The following is an 18,110-nucleotide window of genomic DNA, read 5'->3' as shown; positions in this document are numbered from 1 at the left end:
TCAATGCACCCTGATAGTTTGAGGACGTTAGGTTAACAGTTGGACTCAATGATCTTAAGGGTCTTTTCCAACCTAAATAATTCTATGAGAGTGACTTGTTTTACCTTGATGTTCACAACACTAGGATTTTGATTGGAAACAAACCCAACTGTGAAGTCTCCAACCCCACTCTGACCCATACAGTCATCCGAGAGCCGAGGCGGATGACCTCAGCATTGACACAAAACTGAGCCCTCTGGAGAAAAACACCATGGAGTTGTAACATGCCAAGCCACTTCCTCAGAGTCCACCATGTGTGGTGGGACCTTGACTTGGTCCCCTTCCACCAGTTCCCAGGCAACATGATGCTGCAGCTGCAAAGTTTCAGCTTCCAGGAACCGAAACGCCACCCCGGCGAGACCCAGCGGTTTCCCAGCAGTGCTGTTGCCCTCCAGTGCAGCAGGGAGGAGTACGGGGACAGGGAGCAGAGGAAAACCCTTCAACAGCCTTCCCCTAAAATTTGGCCAATGCCAAGAAGTCGTTCCTGGTGATTGATGGCCCTCGTCATTTAAAAAAAAAAAAAACAACAAAAACCTACATAAATGGATTTTTAAAAAAACACTGTAAGAAAATCCCATTGATGATGGCAGCAGGTTTCTAAACTTCACATTATTTATTCAAAGGGATAAATCGGCAGTCATGCTCACCCCAGCAGCACCAGAAGCGTGAGGACTGGCTTACTGGTGAAGCTGAAACCTCAGTCACCCGCAGCCCCCAGCAGGGCCGTCTGGTTTATTTAAGTAGAGAAGTAAATGGCTTTTCTCTCTGTGCCCTCCTCTCCAGCATTTCCACATGCCCTGGTTTAACCATCTCCCTGCCAGTTGCCTGAAAGCATTTAGAGCCAGGTGTGGGCGTCTCTACCACCAGAAAGCAGTGGGGACCTGTGAAACACTCATGTGTCCCTCTTTGCCAAAGCCTAAGCAAGCACAGCCGCATGCCAGCGATCACCCTGCCATGGGTGCCTCATTAAACCCAAGACCATTATTTGATAGGAATTTGTCTCTCAAAGGACGATACATTCCTATGAAGATCTTCCTCTTCCTCTTTTCAGCCTAAAACTGATGAAAAAAATGCTGTAAATCTCCTTCTCACAACTGCTTTTTAAATGCCTCGTGAATTATCTTTCTAAATCCTTTCTTACCTTGCTTCTCGCTCCCCTCCCCCACCTTGGCAAAAGGATCAGCAAAGAATAATAATACCACATGCAGGGAATGCCATAAACACCTACCCTTTATTTTCTTTATCTGTATCAAAGAAACATTGATCTATTGAGCCTCTTGAAGACTGATATTGATCTAGACTTCCACTGCGGTCAATACACCACAAATTCATTGTAGTCAGATTAGTGCCAAAAGTCAGTACCTGCTTATCACTACAATCTGAATGTCTTATAGCTTGGTGTCACCTGCAGCAGCCATCCGAATGCCACAGCATCCCCAGTCCCTCTCTGGCAAACCCAATTAAACAATTTCACACTTACAGAGCTTTATAACAGATCTCCCCACACTTGGTGTGGCTCCCTATTGGGGAACATGGTCTCCTGTGCTGGGTTTCTCACTGGTAATTTACTTCCCTCCTCACCCTCCTTCATGGTTGCCTTATTTTAGCAGGGTGGTGTGTTATTACAGCCAGAGAAAGCAGCTTATCTGGCCATTTCTTGTTGCTTGATGCAACTCCATCAGCCACCACCTTGCCAGGAGCGCGTCAGCATCGTCACAGCTTTCCCCCGCCATCAGGCTGAAGGCCAGGCCAAGTGCTCTTTCCTCTTCTCCCTGCTCCTATTTGTCCCTTTGCATAGCAAAAACATTTGTGACAGACATTAGAGATACAATTCGCCCTTGATTGTTTATGAGAAATTGGCTGCGACGTGGAGCTCGGCAGCCAGCCCATCAATCGCTGAGGATGGTGGGGTTTAATTTGGTTTCTTCCCCAGCCATGGAGACAAGTGTCATTTATTCTCTAATGACAGAGGAGCCGAAGCTATGCTGGAGATGTACATAACTCAGGTTTGCTCAGGTCCTCCTGGAGATGGAGGTGGCAGCAAAAGGCTGGGGAAAGCAAAGGCACAGTGAGGTCCAACAAAGGTCCTGCTGCTCTGGCTGCAGCTGGGGCAAGATCTTCTCTCTTAATCCAAAGGGACGGAAAAAGCACAAACACAACTGGACACCCCAGAGCAAATGGGGGGCTCCCTAAAGAAAAGATGGAAGGAATGGACAAAAATCACAAACCCTTCACCTGATCCACCTTGCTAGCACTGATTTTCCTGAATGTGATTTTTCATGTAGACCATCATGTTTATCATGCCTTACTCAGGTTCTCCATAATTTTATAGTCCTCTGTGATATTACTCTCATTCATCTCTTTTCCAGTGTACGGGTTCTGGCCTGTTTCCTCTCTCCTCGTAAGCAAAGCTGATCCATAATATTGAACTTTCATATTCCACTTTGCTGTGGCAGAAAATTTCATTACGGAAAATGCAGCTGGATTTGAAGATGAGAAAGACCAGCAGGAACTGTCTGGCTAATTATCTGTGTGCCCTGTGAAAGCTTTTCAGATATTTTCTTGTCCTTACTTAAAACAAAAGCTAAACTCATAAACTTCCATAGATGAAAATATGAAAACATTTTCCACTGAGATAACTTCAACATGTTCCCTTCTTATTTCACTTTTTTTTTAATAAAAAAAGGCTTTTTTTCCCAACTCATTAGCTTAAAATGTTTAAATGAAGTAGTGATTTGAGCTGAATGCTGAAATTCTTTGAACATTTTTCTTGCCTGAGTTAGCATGATAAAAACTTTTCCCTAAAAATGTGCTGTGCTAAATGAATTGACCTAATCCCATGAGAAGATTCAGCTCCAGCAACTCCCTGTTTTAAAAGGAAAAAAATTGCTTCACCCAAAAATTCAGATTGAGCCAAAGTCTGACCATCCTCCAGCCCCGAGACGATCTGGGAACAAGTGTGGCTGCACTACATAGCTCATGCCATGGCCCAGAGTACATACCTTGGTCTGGGGCTAACGGGATCCCAGCTCAGTTTTTGTGGGAATCACCTCATTTTGCTTCTGGGCCCCAATTCCTCATCTATAAAATAGTTGCAATAGACTTCCCTAGTCTCCCATCTATTGGTCCTGCACTGGGAATTCCATCCTCAACCGCGGGGGGCTGCCGGGTCGGACCCAGCCAACGTGTTTCACTGCCATCGCCAAAAGTGGACCCACACGATGGATTTCTCTGGTGCTGGGAGCTGGCAAAGATGGGGCTGGGGGAAGCTGGACGGACTGAGCCCAGTCCATGATGAATCTTCTGGTCCAGCTCCACCACTGAGCAATACAGAATTAAAGGTTTCTCATTGTGCTCAGGGCCAGGGGAAAAAAAGAAAGAAAAAAGGAAGAGCTGCATGCCAGGCAAAAACGTCCAAAGACACCCATCCATCTGCACCTCCCCTCCACTGCACCAAATAAACACAGCTGCCAGCGAGAGCCCTCACGCTGCTCAGCGCTGAGCAGAAGCACATACATACCCCTTAAAACCCACAGCCGGGATGTTTATTGACAAAACACCACCCCTCTGTGGGGCTGGAGATCCCACCTTGCCCCACATGGGACGGCAGGACTCATGCCGTGTCCCAGACAGTGGGGAAAAGCCATCGCAACATGTTCATCTCTCGGGACCGAGGCACCAGGAACGGAGGCTCCACAGGTGCTGCCCGTGTCCCATCCCTTGTGGTCTCATGGGACCAGCCATCTATGGACAACACAACTCAAGAAATGAAGAAAAATTGAAAGGAGTTTTTCTCTCCCTTATATCCCTACAACCTTTAAGAGGTTTGATTTTACCCCTCCCATCCCACTGCAGGTGGTACCCAATAAAAGATGTCTTAAGGCAACTGCTTCAAAGCACAGTTTTCCTTTGAAAAGGGACTGTGTCAATGGTGACGCGGCAGCGTCGTTCCTCCACGGAGCTGCTCTGTGTGCGTATTTGGAGACAGATTGCTCACCTGGTTGGCTAAAAATAAGCTCTATTATTTTTTCTCATTTGGGTTCCCATAGTGCTGCGGCATAGCATAATGGAGAAAAGCCTGCTTCTTGCCTCAAAAAATGGTAAGCAGAATCTAAAACTGCAGAATTTTTTTTTCACGTGATTTTTTTTTTCTTTTGGAAAAGGCACAAAGTTAGAAAAAAATGCTAATTAAGTCCTCTTCTCCCCTGCAAACAAGCCCTGCTTCAATTTTGGACTTTTTTTTTATTCCTTAACCCACTTGAATGGAATACCAGGGAGCAACACTGCTGTGGCAGCAGCCAGGAACTGGGGCTTTCCAGGGCCAAGTGATGACCCAGAGCCAAGTGCTGGCTCCAGCAGCAGTGAAGCCTCTGGTATCACTTATGCAGAGCCAGTTTTCAGATTAAAATGGCAATTTCATTTCTTTCACCTATCCACTTCCTTTGTATCTATACCCTTTTTTTCCTAGAACCTACTTACCTGCTTAATTTTAAAATAGATGTAGATATTGTCCCTCTTTTATGGAAGATTTATGAGCTCCGTAGGTTTGCTTTTACAAATATTAATATTATATAAGCTGATGGGCTTATTCAACTGCCACAGGCAAAAAAAGACTCTGTCAGCAAATTTTCTTCCTGATGATTTCTTTTTAAGGGTCGTAGGTTGGCGTTTACAAGAAGACAAACTAGTTCAGGATAACAAGGAGAGGATAAACAGGATAAACAGCAAAAAAGAAATCAGGACAAGCAGAAAAACTCTACCCAAGCCAGTTCCATGCTTCTGCCTGCTCTTGTATTATTATAATGACCACATTTCTAAAGCTTAGCCCCAAAATTTTTTTTTGCTTGTTGTTGCATAAACATACAGGGGAAAAAACAGCCTTAATCCTGCAGAGTTTGTAACACTCCCTTTGCTCAGGGATGTAGATCGTTATTCTTGGTTTACCCGCCACATTGCCAAGCAGAGAGAAGAGCAGAGCTTTACCCCCAGTCCCTGGGTCCTCTGCAGGTTCCTAGACCGCACCCTAAGCTTTGCACCAGCATCCCAGACTCCCCACCCCACCAACTCCAGAGGAGGAAACTGGGTTTAAATTCACGCCCCTGTTGACCGGGGTGCAAGCAGCACCCACAACGTTCTCCAAGAGCTGTCGGTTCTGACACCCGTGGGCACCTCTGCCTGGTCCATGCCACGGCCACCGGCATTGCCCCAGGTGCCTCTTTGCAGCGAGGAGCCACGCTCACAGTGACTTGCAACACACCTCTGGAGACTCTTTGGATGCACGGAGAGGATGCTGGTATATCCCAATTTCCAAATTTTCAGGGCAGTCCAAGGCTTGAGCAGAAGCATGTTTTTTCACTCAAAAGATCCCTTTCATTAATATTCCTTGAAAAGCTTTACCAAAGTGCACCCTTCGCTCCTTAATAATTTAAAAAGGCTCTCGTCATGGCTGAGAGCCTAAACCCTTACCCTGACGTGAAGCCAGCCCTTGGCTTTCCAGCGGGGGCAGCCCCGGTGAGGTCCCTCCCCACCGTGCCCAACGTCCCTGGCTGCAGCAGGAGCACAAACCGCCCCAGCGCTCATCTCCACCACTCGTCTCCTGCTGTCCACGCCAGATAACCACAGAGAAACGGCCTTTATTTTTGTAGGGTCACCCAGGGGATAGAGGATTCTGAAATCTCCCTTTCCTGGCGGAAGTCCCTTTATACCCTGGGTGCGGTTGTGCTTCGCGCACACAAGGGAGGAAAAATCCAAACACACTATTCAACAAAATTAATGACCCAGATTACTAAAATAAAGCTACAACTCAAACAGCCGGAACTAATTTCCAAATTACACTTCACTTTATCTCTGCAGCTACCATTAAATAGGGTGGAAGCTTTTAAAATAAAAAAAGAAATTAAAAAAATCACCACCACCACAAGCTAGATTAAAGGGAAATTGCTTTTGGCTGTTTGAGTTTTTCTTCCAAGTTTTCGAAGGTTTACAGTATTAAAATTTTTACAGTCATTTTCCTGAGATCAAACGACCCCAGGAACAACGCCCATTAATTAGAGCAACACATATGGTGCTGCAATACTCCAAGGAGTGTGCTCCTGCGATGTAACGGCCTCCGGGCCACACAAAGCCAATAATTTCCTTCCAAAGGTTGCCACGCACCTCTCTAATGAGCTATCGCGTGCACGTAATCAGCTGATTAATTCATTAGGAGAAAAAACTGCAGTTTGGATTACAACCAGGATTTTGGTTGACGCCACCACTGAACCGCAGGACCGGTTTCATTAGCTCACGCTGGAGGAGTCGCTTGAATCCAAACAGCTATTTAATTCGAGCGAACGCTGTGCACAGAATCCAGGGTAGAAGTTAATGCAGCTGCTAATGATTTCCTCTCCCTCCCCCTTGCTTTAAATGTTCGATTAGGTTAACAACAGCGGCGTTGCAAAAGGCCACAACCTACACATCCTGAAGCTAGCAGGTCCCTTGGCAAGGGACGGATCAAACCACTTGATGACACTGGACCTGGGACATCCAGGTCATTAAAGATCCAGCAGAGAGAGCACCTCTGCTCCGGCACGGCTCGCTTCCCAGCCAGCAACTGGATGCCAACTTGGCTGCCTGCGGGTCTTGTCGGACGTGATCAGGTCTTGCTTGTAGCCTCAGATGCTCATTTGCAGGGCTCTGCTTGCGTTGCCGCTTTCCTGGGCGTTGGGGGATGACGTTCTCCGCCAGGCAAGGTGGGCACAGAAGAAGGCTGTCATGATTTGGAAGCAAATTTCACCCACTCTGCGGTAGATGTTACACGAGGTCTAAGCATCTCTTTGGTTGGATGGATAATGAAGGCATTCCCAGAAACACAGAGTTAATCAAGAGATGTTGTAGAAGCAGAAGGAAATTCTCTGCAGACCACAGAAACAGCCTTTTCAATGTCTTTGAACTGAAGATCAAAGAACCAGTTCCCACCCATAGAAGGCAGGCAGAACAGTGCAGCACAGAACACTGTTTCCTACTGCTGGTTTAGGTTTCTTTTCAGAGTAAGAAAAAGTGACAAAACATGTAAACAAGGTACAGTTTATTCTGTATTTTCAACATAAATGTGTATTTTTCTTGGTGGAGATTTAACACACCAGGACTTTAGGGAGGCCTTCAATCACTAGAGGTTTTCCAGCACATCCTGAAGATTTCCATTCAAAGGCAATGAACAATGTAAAAAATCTGTGTGTAACTGAAACTCCACATGACCTCAAAAAGGAGTTTCAACGGGAATAGTTTTTGTTTTTAAATCAGCCCTAGTTTTGCATAATGCTGCCTGTTGTGCTGAAGCATCCTTTGTCATCAATGAGTTATTTAGGAAGGAAAAGAAGAAAGTTCTGGTGTATAATAGTCTGTTGAACTGTGAGGGGAAGTCAGGTAAATGACCAAATTAGCATTCTTTTATCTTGCTGCAAAAGTAGCTCTAAGCCATGTAACTCATTGCTTAGCACAGTTTGTGAAAATCACCCTGCACCTTTCGTGCGGGCGTAGTTGGAGGCTGTTTGCAGCAGGCGCAGGAAGCTCTCACCTGGCAGCACCGTGTCCTGGTGACAGATGCTGCCTGCCAGATCCTGGGCTGAACAGCAAACTTGGGACTTTGGCTCTCCCCAAATACCCTCGGCCCTGCTCACTACATAGGACAGTGCCAGTGCTTGCATTAAAAACAAAAATGCAGTGACTTCTAGTCCTCTGGTGGGCCCAGAGGCCAGTAACCCCACTGGGGGGGATCTAAACAACCCCAATACTCTATTCCATTGAGAAGCACAAGTAATTACCACTGCAACATATGGCATATAAATACCGGCAGCAGAGTTTGGATGTGCTTTAAAAATCCACTTTAGAGCATCTGTGCTGCTAGTACCCAGGCTGTGCCAGCTTCGTCTGCATCATGGAGCGTAGTGGCTGTTGGGTTAATTCACAGGCTCGCTCCGGCTCCATTTACACAGGACAAGCTAGAGTACGACCTCAACCCATAAGTCCAGGTAGGACGGAGAGTGGCTAAGCAGGGTAGAGGAAAAAGCCCAATTCCAGCGTGAGCGATGGAGCAACTGGAATCCATGAGACCTGCCACCCACCGCTCTTGAAGCAGCTGCAGATGATGATCTACACTGTTCACAGCTCACACAAAACCCCAGGACAGGCCTTTCGCCTGGATGCTGGCTCCCCTCCGTGCTGGAGCCCAGCAGCCAGCGGGTCCCCAGAGCCGGGGAGCACGTCCCCCTGGCACCCCCCTTCCCCACCAGCATCACCCGCTGGTGTGCTCCGAGCATGCCCGCAGGCACGGCTGGATCGAATCTAACCTCAGATCTGGTGTGCCAGGGTTAAATTAGATGTCACCAGATACAGTTCTTACAGCATTTGTAAGCCCAGGAGAACTCTCCTCCCCGTGTACTGGGCCGCCGTCCACACGTAGCCAGGGAAGAGGTTTCCCTGCTCAACACAGGGCAATAAATCATGGTGAGAGGTTGCCTCATCCCTGAAATCACATCCTCTCTGTACGAAGAAAAATCAAAGCCAAGACTTTGCAAATTCCGGGTTTTCTGGGCACAGGACACGGGAATGTCCGTGGTTTCCTGGATGATTTTGCACAAGGCTCATCGGAGTCCAAAGCTGCCGGGGGGCTGCTGTAAGCAGAGCCAGCTGGACGGTGCTCCTCAGGAAACATCTGCTGGAGATGGACGGGGGAACAGAGCATGCCTTGACCCTCCTCTGCCTGCGCTCCTCCACCTTGTCTCATCCGTAAGGCAGGAGGGTTGGCAGGGAGGGCAGCTGCTGTGTCCCTTGCCAAGGGGAATCCTGTGTCAGGAGGCTCCCCAAGCCCTCTCCACCACAGGAGCTGGGACGCCTGCCCTGCATACGAGGGGTAGGCTCTGCAAGATGAGCTCTCTGGGGGTTTGGTTCATCTCAGCACACAGATTTTCGGACATTTAATTAAAATCTCCAAGCCTCCCAAGTATCTGACATGGGGCTGTTGACATCACCCAAGCAGACTGTGCAGAGAACTTCTAAACACTCCTGTCTTCCAGCTGGATCGGGACCAAGATGAGCAAGAAAATGATGAATTATTTTAAAAAAGAAGTACAAATTGCTCTTTACCAAAGTGAGAATACACAGCACAGCTCTCCTAGGGGGTGACTTTAGAGGTCCTGGTTTTGCTTAATGAGCCTGTCCATCTCATTGGACCTGAACGGCACGTTTGCTTATGGTACGTAGGGAAAGTCAATGACGCATTGAGAACACAATGGCGTTAATCTATATTCTCTCCCAGTCTCACCGAGATGAGCTCCTACTCTTTCGGTTTCAGTCATTAAACAAACCACGTCTGGTAGCTAACTGAGCAGACTGCTATACATCAAAACAAATCTCTCTCTAACTCCGTTTATTGGATCTTTTATTAGGACAGTGTCTTCTCCAGGATGGACTCCAGACCTGACTTTCTCTCTGCAGCATGACCGCTAACACCAGAGTTTGCCTTGGCCCATCCACATCCTTGCTCACAGCCCTCAGCCTCCATCCCAGGCTTCAGAGCTGAAGCTTCAGAGCTGAAGCTCCAGCACAGCTTAAATGTTTCCCCATTTACAGCAGCCAACAACTTTTTACCTTGATAAATCAGCTCAGCTGCCCGTCTCTCCTCCGCTCATTAGCTCAGAGATCAGTGGCTTGCTTCCTTCCTTCCCCTTGTAGCATCAGGCTTCTCTCCAGCTAGGTAGGCTTGGTTTTCAAGATAACCTCAGGACACAGACTGCCTGTTTAAATATGCTGACAGTGTGGCTCAATATCCCTTTCAAGAGATTGCAGAAATCCTCTAGTCCTCTGCAAACTGGGAATTCAAATGCTGTTATTACCGCGCTCTGTGTTAGGACTGGTCCAAGGGCTGCTAACAACAGCCACAGTCCCTGTATTTACCTCAGCAGCTTTTAGATTGGGTCTTAGCTGCATCTTCCCCTTTAGTTTTTAGCAATGAAAATATTGTGACGTTAAGAAATCTATAAATCAGAAGTTGTGCTGGGGTGTGAAATTGAGCATCCATTTGGGAGAGGATTAAGCCCCACTTATGTCTCCTGTCCCTGGATCTATGTGACTACAGGAACAACACATTTGCCACCTGGTTGGCTTTGCTGCTTCCCCCAATCTCTTTAAAACAGCAGTATTACAATGAGCTTTTCTTGTTGACAGGCTCTTTCTATTAGTTGTACAAGTGTCTTGAACAATTATTGATGCTGTGGGCAACAAAAAAAAAGGAGCCTTCTGTTCGTGAACAAGGCTATTAAATCAAAGGAAGCAATAATATCACAATTCTTAGGTGACCAGCCCTCAGGTACAAACACCAGGAACTCTGCAGAAGTACTTCAGGAGAGCCCCACAGGCTGCACTAGCTGGAAGAAATTACCCACTGAACAGTGGCAGATTAAAAAAAAAAAGAGCCCTGCATCACCGCAGTGTTGGACAATTTGCAAAACATGACAAAAATTCTTTAATTATTAAAACAAGCTAACCAAAATGAATAATTTAACCTGCTCTGACTAGTCCAGGGCATTTTCCTGTGGCTACCAGGACGTCTCTGCTTTCAGTAAGAATTGCTGTTAATCATGACTTGGGACCAAAGCTGTTTTGCAGAAAACATCCAGAACAAAGCAGAAACCAAACAAAACCTCAGATTATACTCCTCCCCAGAGGGATTCAAATTATACAGTACCTGACTTCTGCAAATGAGCTGAACTATGCAACGCACTCCCCCCATCCCAAATGCTAATTTAAATAATAATAAAACTGCACGTCTATACACACTGTTATCTCTTCAGGCATTACAAGCTGTACCAAATTATGCAGCACCACTTGTGTATGTACCAGACCACCGCAGTTGGGCAAACAGCAATAACTAGCTCCCGCACGAGAGCGAAAGCCAAGGGCGCGGATGCCGACCCCTCCATCCCTCCAGCTGTGCACAGCTGACACCCCCTCCTGCAAACCACCCCCACCGCTCCCCAGCTCTTCTCCGCGGGAACACCGGGTGCCCTGGCCACTGCTCGCACCTGCGGCTCTGCCACATCGAAGGACGGGCTGAGAGCAGAGTTTTTGCAATGTTTTGTCCAACAGAAATGTGGGTATAGGCTACGGTTTGTGTATGTACTACCAGTTTTGTTTGCCCTTGCTCACCCCCTCCCAGCTGCTTCCAGGCTTTGCTCTGGGCCGGGCACGCACAGCTTCATCCCAGCCAAGTACAAGCTGATGGGATATTGGAAAAGTAAGGTTTTGGTTTTTTTTTTTCCCTCCTTGTTAGGAGGCAGGTTGCTGTTTGTAACACAGCTCTTTGCTGCTGCTGGCAGGGAGAATTGCCCTCCCTGCCCCACCAGGACTGCAGCTTTACAGGGGAGATACTCCGCGCTCCCTCCTGAGCCCGCGCGCTGCTGGGGCTGTGTAACATCAGGAGCTGGCGGTCGGTATACGACTGCTCTTGCTTACGTGGCACGACACGGGAAAACTCACGCATCCAGCAGACACGTCCCTTTTACTCCATGGCTGCTATTGGAAGCATTTTCATAGCACAGAAACTTCACACAGCTCCTATTTTACCAATGGGGAAACTGAGGCAGGGGCAGCAAAAGGAGGAGAGCGCTGGGTCACTGGCAGCAGCACATAACGGTGCTTTGCAGACAGTGGTGCGAGGGCCTTTTGGGTGCCGTTCCCACACTACCCATCCCTGGGATGTGGGCACCCTGCAGATGGAAGAATGAGAGGACTGTCGTCTAGTCCTGCCCAGGTAGTTCAGAGGAAAACAGAGGTCCAAACCCCACATCCCACTTGCGGCAATGAGAACTTCTGTCTCCCCAGCACTCATCACAGGGTGGCTTTGGAAATATCCCCAGAAGGTCCTGCCAGCTTTGGAGTATTTCACAACAAGGGGTTGGCCAGTTGGATCCAAACCAAACTGAGCCTGGAAGCATCCCTGGCTGAAATATTACCAACAGTTTGCCCATTTGGAAAATCTTCCTTTTTGCCTAAATCTTTCAGTTTTCCAGACCCCGCTGTGCTTAGGGCAACTCAGAATGGTGTACCGGAGGGAGAGGGAAGCAGTGTGCCAGCTGTGGGCTGCACAGAGACCCGGCAGGCTGCAGCAAGGGCACTTCATTAAGCACAGGCATTTGGGGTGCTCAGGATCATCTCCAGGCTCCTGGAAGTGGGGCTGAAGCCAGGGAGCTTCACGGAGGCGCCAGGGAAAGGGGGTCCTCATTCTGCACAGTGTTTCCCAAAACTGAGGCTTGGCAGGGGGTCCGGGCTTGGCTGAGCATCGCCTGTGAACAACCGTGTCCCTAATTAGGAGTCCTCGTTCCTGGCTCTGACCGGGAGCAGCAAGAAGCCTCGGAGGTGCCTGCCGTGACTGATGACACCGGCTGTGTGGCAGTCAATCGGTCAGAGGCGATGCTTTATGCACAGGCTGCAGATAATAAATAATATTTGGGTGGATTTTAATGTTCCCTTGAAGAACATGGGTACCAAGTGTTGTTGTGACTCACGTCTATTTGAAAGGACAGCGGATTGGGTAGCCATGTGCCGAAGGACAGACTGTCCTGATGTAACCCCCCCCCAGCTTCAGATAACTCCTTCAGGAGGCTGGTTCCTCAGGGGCACCGGCATCCCTGGGGCACCTGCTGGGCACCCCAAGCCCAGGTTTCTGCGGGGTGGCTTGGTGCCACGTGCCCATGGCCACAGGGCCACCCCGCTGCTGTCTTCTCCTCACCAGCCTGCAGACTTCAAAACCCTGCATTAATTTTCAGGTGGGCTTGGATGGGTGGTGGGCAGCGGCACCCCAAAGCCGTTAGGCAGGGACAAGTCTTTTCCCAACGCCATGGCCATCTGTGTGACTGCAGCCACGCGCGGCACCTCAGATCCAACCCTGATCTTAATTACAACAGCGTCTCTTTGCTCACTGCGGTCCCGATCGCACCAACGTGGGATGTGCAAATTAAAGCAAGTGCCTGCGATTTTACACATCAAAAGCCACTCCCCTTTCCCAGCACGGCTGGCAACAGGCACATTTATGCACAAAGATCATCTCTCCCCCACTGGGCAGCAAATGATGAAATAAAAAGATTATAAAACTTACATATTTGAAAAAGCTCTAATGGGAAAATATCCCCAATCTTCTGCGGCCTCTCTATGGTGTTGATACAGCCTGACACAGCTGGAGGCATCCTTCACCTTTCTACGCATAAACAGCCAGACTTTATATACCTATTAGATCTATTTGCAGATATTGAGATTAAGGGGTTTCAGGTTCCCAGTCGCATACCCCATGCCAAGACCCAGGTAAAAGGATCCCATCTAACCACCCCAGCTACCGCTGGTCTCCTTAACCCTCAGGCACACTTCCCTGTGCTTGAGGCTTGGTTTGCCTCTCGTACCGTAACCCTTATAGCATAAGCAATAAAGGAAGATGGATATTTTTATCTTGTTGAATCTTTGCTAAAAGTATGTTTCCCCTCTGTGAGGGCTGTGGATGTTGGTGGTGATGGCAGGACGAGGCAGATGCTCCCGTTACAGGCAGCCGCTGCTCTCTGCTCGTGAGATTTATGCAGAAGCTCATCCCCTGGCCCCTTCCCGAGACCTATTCCTGCAGGAATGACACAGACTAACTTTTGATACCAATCAAACTCATTAAATGGAGAGGTCTCGCATTCCTACATAAGCAGAATATGAAATGCAGAGAAACTCCTGGAACAGTCCATCCTGCACAGCAGAGAAGAAATCCATCTGGTAAATTGGATACATTTAATCACAACAGGTTTGTTTTGCCCTTTCTTTTTTTTTTAAGGCCCATATATTTTGACTCCTTCAGCTTCACGACACAAGCTCTGTCAACACATTTGATTGAAAATGTCAAAGTGACCATCTGTATCACGTCACAAGCAGAATCGCTCTCCTTGCAACACCAGGACGGCTCTTCATCAGGAGCAGAGACATGCCCCAGCATGCTGAGCGGGCTGCCATTCTCTTAGGCCATATCTATCTATCTATCTATCTATCTATCTATATCTCAAGTACCATTTGTTAACTATATGGAAGCCAACCATCCAGGCCTGCTCTCTCCTGCCCTAAGTACCATGCGGACGATCTCATCTCCTGCTGAACCTTGTGCACAAAGGTAATTGGCATCATCCTGCAACCACAGAGTCTATAGGTACTGCTGGCTGGACTAGACAAACTGCCCACAATTTGCAGACACATCTATTTCCAAAGCTCACAAAGCTGGGCAATAGCCCAGAAGGAGCCGAACGCCTTCCCATGGGGATGAGGAGCCATGCACGGCCACGGCTGCAGCACCCTGGGGCTCAAGGACTCGGAGCGGTGATGCTACAACAGACACCGTTATGGAGAAAGGCAACAAAACCTGCCAGAAAGGTTGAAGAAGATACGACATGTAAGTCCTTAGAGGGACTAAGGCAAAGCACCAGGTTCTGCTGACTGTGTTACTTAGGGTTTTGCCTTGACCACACAACGAGCTTGCAGGCAATGAGTTTCTTTTTCATAGAGCAGGGTGAATCCTTGTTCCTCCTCACCAACACGTCAATTCTTCCTGCTTCGCTTGGGATAGGAAGGATGCTGCTGTGCTCAAACAGCAGTGAGCACAGGAGAGCTAGAAAAATAAGTGTTATTCCCTCTTTAACACAGGGAACAAAACAATTTGACCTTTCCAGACACATGCAGCTTTCTACAGCTCCAGCCCTGCCTTTTAGAAAATGTTTTGGGTTACATCTAGCCCGCAGAATGCAAAGCGCAGAGACATTTCAAACAGCTTTAAGCAGGTTAGATACGGAGACCTGTCTAGCTGCAATAATAAACTAGCTTTGTTTTGTTCAGGTTTTTTCTTTTTTCTTCTTTTTTCTACATGCCACAGCCACCAGTGTGGCGTTAGCGTAGACGTTATCCTTTATTTTCTTCCGTAGCAAGGACACAGACATCTCAGTGCAAGCAGATCTGCTGCTGCTGTGCAATTAACCCACTTTAGCAGACAGCTGTCCCCAAGCAAAACCACAGCAGCAGCCGTGGAGGTAGGACATAGCCCCGTCCTCAAAGGGATGAATTTCAAACCATAATCAGGCCAATTTCAGCAATCAAGCTATTAAACTGAATTAATCTTGTTCCTGGTCAAATAACCAAAGATGTCAAAATGTAAACCCCGAAGTTAATGCAAATTTAAGCTTTCACATTGATTGCCCATCACCTATTTATGTCATTGCTTAATCTAGCAGCACCAAAATTAACATTCTTCTAGCAACAGTACAAATAATAACCCTCAGTGCTTTTCAGTGAGCAATAGCATCTCTGGCTCCGAGGCTGCTGTCCTGCAGAGGTGCACAGAGGCTACATGCAGACAGGGAGAGCCCATCCTTCCCCCAAAGAGATTTCTCCATGTCAGCAAGAGAAATGACAAAATGGAAATGGGGAGGATGAGGTGTGGGCTGGAGGTCACACCGCAGGGAGCACATGTCCCCCGTGTCCAAGGCAGATGCCCCAGCCACCAAACCTCAATGCCTCTCAGCAATTATTCACAGCAGCGCTTTGAATTATTGTCTAGCCTTTCATCATGGTTAAAGCCTCAGTTTAAAAATAAAACAATGTTTTGGTTAAAAATCTCGCGCTTTTTTTATTATTATTATTATTATTATTATTATTATTATTTGTTAGATTTTGTGAAGTATCTGCAACTGATGGAACATTGCTGGGGAGTCAGCGCGGCAGCGATGCTGTCAGCTGGCTCCCTGCCAGCACGCATCAGGCCATAATGGTTAACGAACCCCCTGTAGCCCTTGTTTTCTTCCCTTTTCTCTATTTAACGCCATCATTTATAAGGCCCTTGGGAAAAGCAAAGGATTTGCATGTGACCATCCTGTGAATTTTCCACAAGAAACCAGGTTGCTGTGAACAGGGATGCAGCCGAGTGCTTGCGTTTAATGAGGTTATGTCAGAGCTTGCTGTATGGGAAGAGTGAGGGGTTTGCAAGAGCCTTTCCTTTTTCTTTCTCTCCTTCATTTCCTTAAATGAAGGAAATATGCCTTTTGTCATCTTTTCCCTCTCCTTTCTGCTTTGCAAACAAGCCATTAGCATGGCTCGATGACCACGGCCTGGCACAGTGGGTGGCTGCAAGCAGAGAAACTGAGGCACACAGGGCTCCCTGAGGATCCCCAAATAAAAGCATTTGTGCTCCCAATGAAAGGAAACTCTAGGGTGGGAAAGTCGATTGGATTTTGCCATACAGGGCTGCGTTGTCCGATTCCCCACAGACGTGGGGACGTCACAGCCAGCCCTGGCAGACAAACGCCAGCCCAGCCCGACGAGGAGGGGAACAAAGCCCGCAGAAACCTTCATTGCACATCTCTTGGAGGTGCCCGAGCACAAACGCGATGCCTGGCCCGCGGCACAGCTACCTGCTCACTCCCAGCCACTGTCTTTTATTTCCTCGCTACTCCAGGCTCCGCCACCCTCCAGCGAGGGGAAAAGCCCGGCTGCTGGGCTGGGATCAGGTCTGGGCGAGCAGCGCTCGCCTCCTGCGGCCAGCGTGCTCTGGGCGAGCCCTGAGCTTGAGCTGGGAACCCCTCAGAGCCATTCCTGTCTGACGGGGTAGTGCTGCACCAAGGGAACACGAGGGAAGGTCCACGTGACGGTGCCACGGACAGCAAATTAATTTCTCCTCATCAGCTCTGTTGCAATTAATGCGAAGCGGTAGCAGGGTGCTTAGAAGTGGCAGATGCTTGGCAGGACGAGCATTACTTGCTGTTGCAAAGAAATTCGGGCGGTGCATGGCTCCCCTTCCCCTGCATGTACAATTAAAACCAAAAAGGGCATGTGCTGTATCTTCGGCTTCTCCTTCCTCCCCTGGACTAGCCCCACCACAGGTGGCACGAGGCTGCTCTGCTAACCAGGTACAGCAGGAGCAAAACAAACACAGGAGAAGAAACAACTGACCTGCTGCAAGAGTATATTTACTCCATGGCAGCCAAAACCAGATATCGGAGCCCCTTCCTCTGCCACTGCTCTTAGGCAGACAACCCAGAGAGGGGCAGCTTCACCCAGCCAGTACTCATCTCAGTCATCCCAACACTTAATTTTGATCAGTCTCTTTTCTTGCTTTAATACAAAGACCTCTCTTGGCTTTGGCCAATCTATCGATCAGGCTGAGCTTTCAAAGCAATAAAAGAAGATGCCCAAAGTCCATCTTGTAGACAAGGGAAGAAATCTTGCAGGCAGGACTTGCCGCAAATCAGGACAGCATTGTTATGTATATATTCTGTGAATTAATGCCTTTTAGCTAAGCTAGTAAGATTTGAATCTTTTCCAGCCCGTAGGCTCATGGTTTTACTAAGTAGCAAGTATCGACTTTTAAAAAGGCCAAGATAATTTTATGACCATCAGGAATATTTCAAGCTATACAAAGACAGATAATAGCATGGCGGGGGGGGGGGGGGAGAAATCAAATCAGTTCATATATATCAGGCCTTAATTACTGACTGACAACAGCCAGGAAGGAATTTTTCCTTTCAGAAGCAGCATTTCATATACTGTTAGAGACAGGACTGGCAGGAGCTGAGAGCACATTTGCCCTTCGCGGGACAGGCTTGGAGATGGAGCAGCGAGACCTGTGCTCCCACCAGCACACTGGGACCCTGCTCAGCCTGACCCAGCGTCCTTTGCTGTCAAGCCAACCTTCCTCTCGACCACCAGGCTGATACATCAGATGCATGAGCCCAGCTGTATACTGGATGGAAAAACAACCTTTCTCTCCCCAGACTGCCCAAATAAAGAGGGAAAGCCACTGGCATGGAGCTTACGCTGGCACTCCAGAGGAAAGTGGAGAGAAAACATGATGTGAAAACACGCAGGAGACAGCTTCTCTGTGACCAGCTTGGAAAAAAAAACCCCAAAAAACATTGCTAATTAATAGAGTGGAGAGACTAAAGAATCAAACAAGAGCCCAAATATATCAGATTAATTGAGCTTGCTGGACAGGCAGGAAGGAGCACCGCACCCGGAGGGGATGGAGCCGG

At 48.1% G+C, this 18,110-nt stretch overlaps 1 protein-coding gene across 2 annotated transcripts in view; it reads right to left on the bottom strand.

The window, feature by feature from the left end:
- Positions 1-18,110, bottom strand: part of MMP17 (matrix metallopeptidase 17) — a 68,085-nt gene that overhangs the window by 25,575 nt on the left and 24,400 nt on the right. The window lies entirely within an intron of this gene.

The sequence above is a fragment of the Harpia harpyja genome, chromosome 9 (genome assembly GCF_026419915.1).
Source record: "Harpia harpyja isolate bHarHar1 chromosome 9, bHarHar1 primary haplotype, whole genome shotgun sequence".
Classification (NCBI taxonomy): domain Eukaryota; kingdom Metazoa; phylum Chordata; class Aves; order Accipitriformes; family Accipitridae; genus Harpia; species Harpia harpyja.
This window is presented reverse-complemented; position numbering and strand designations above follow the sequence as displayed.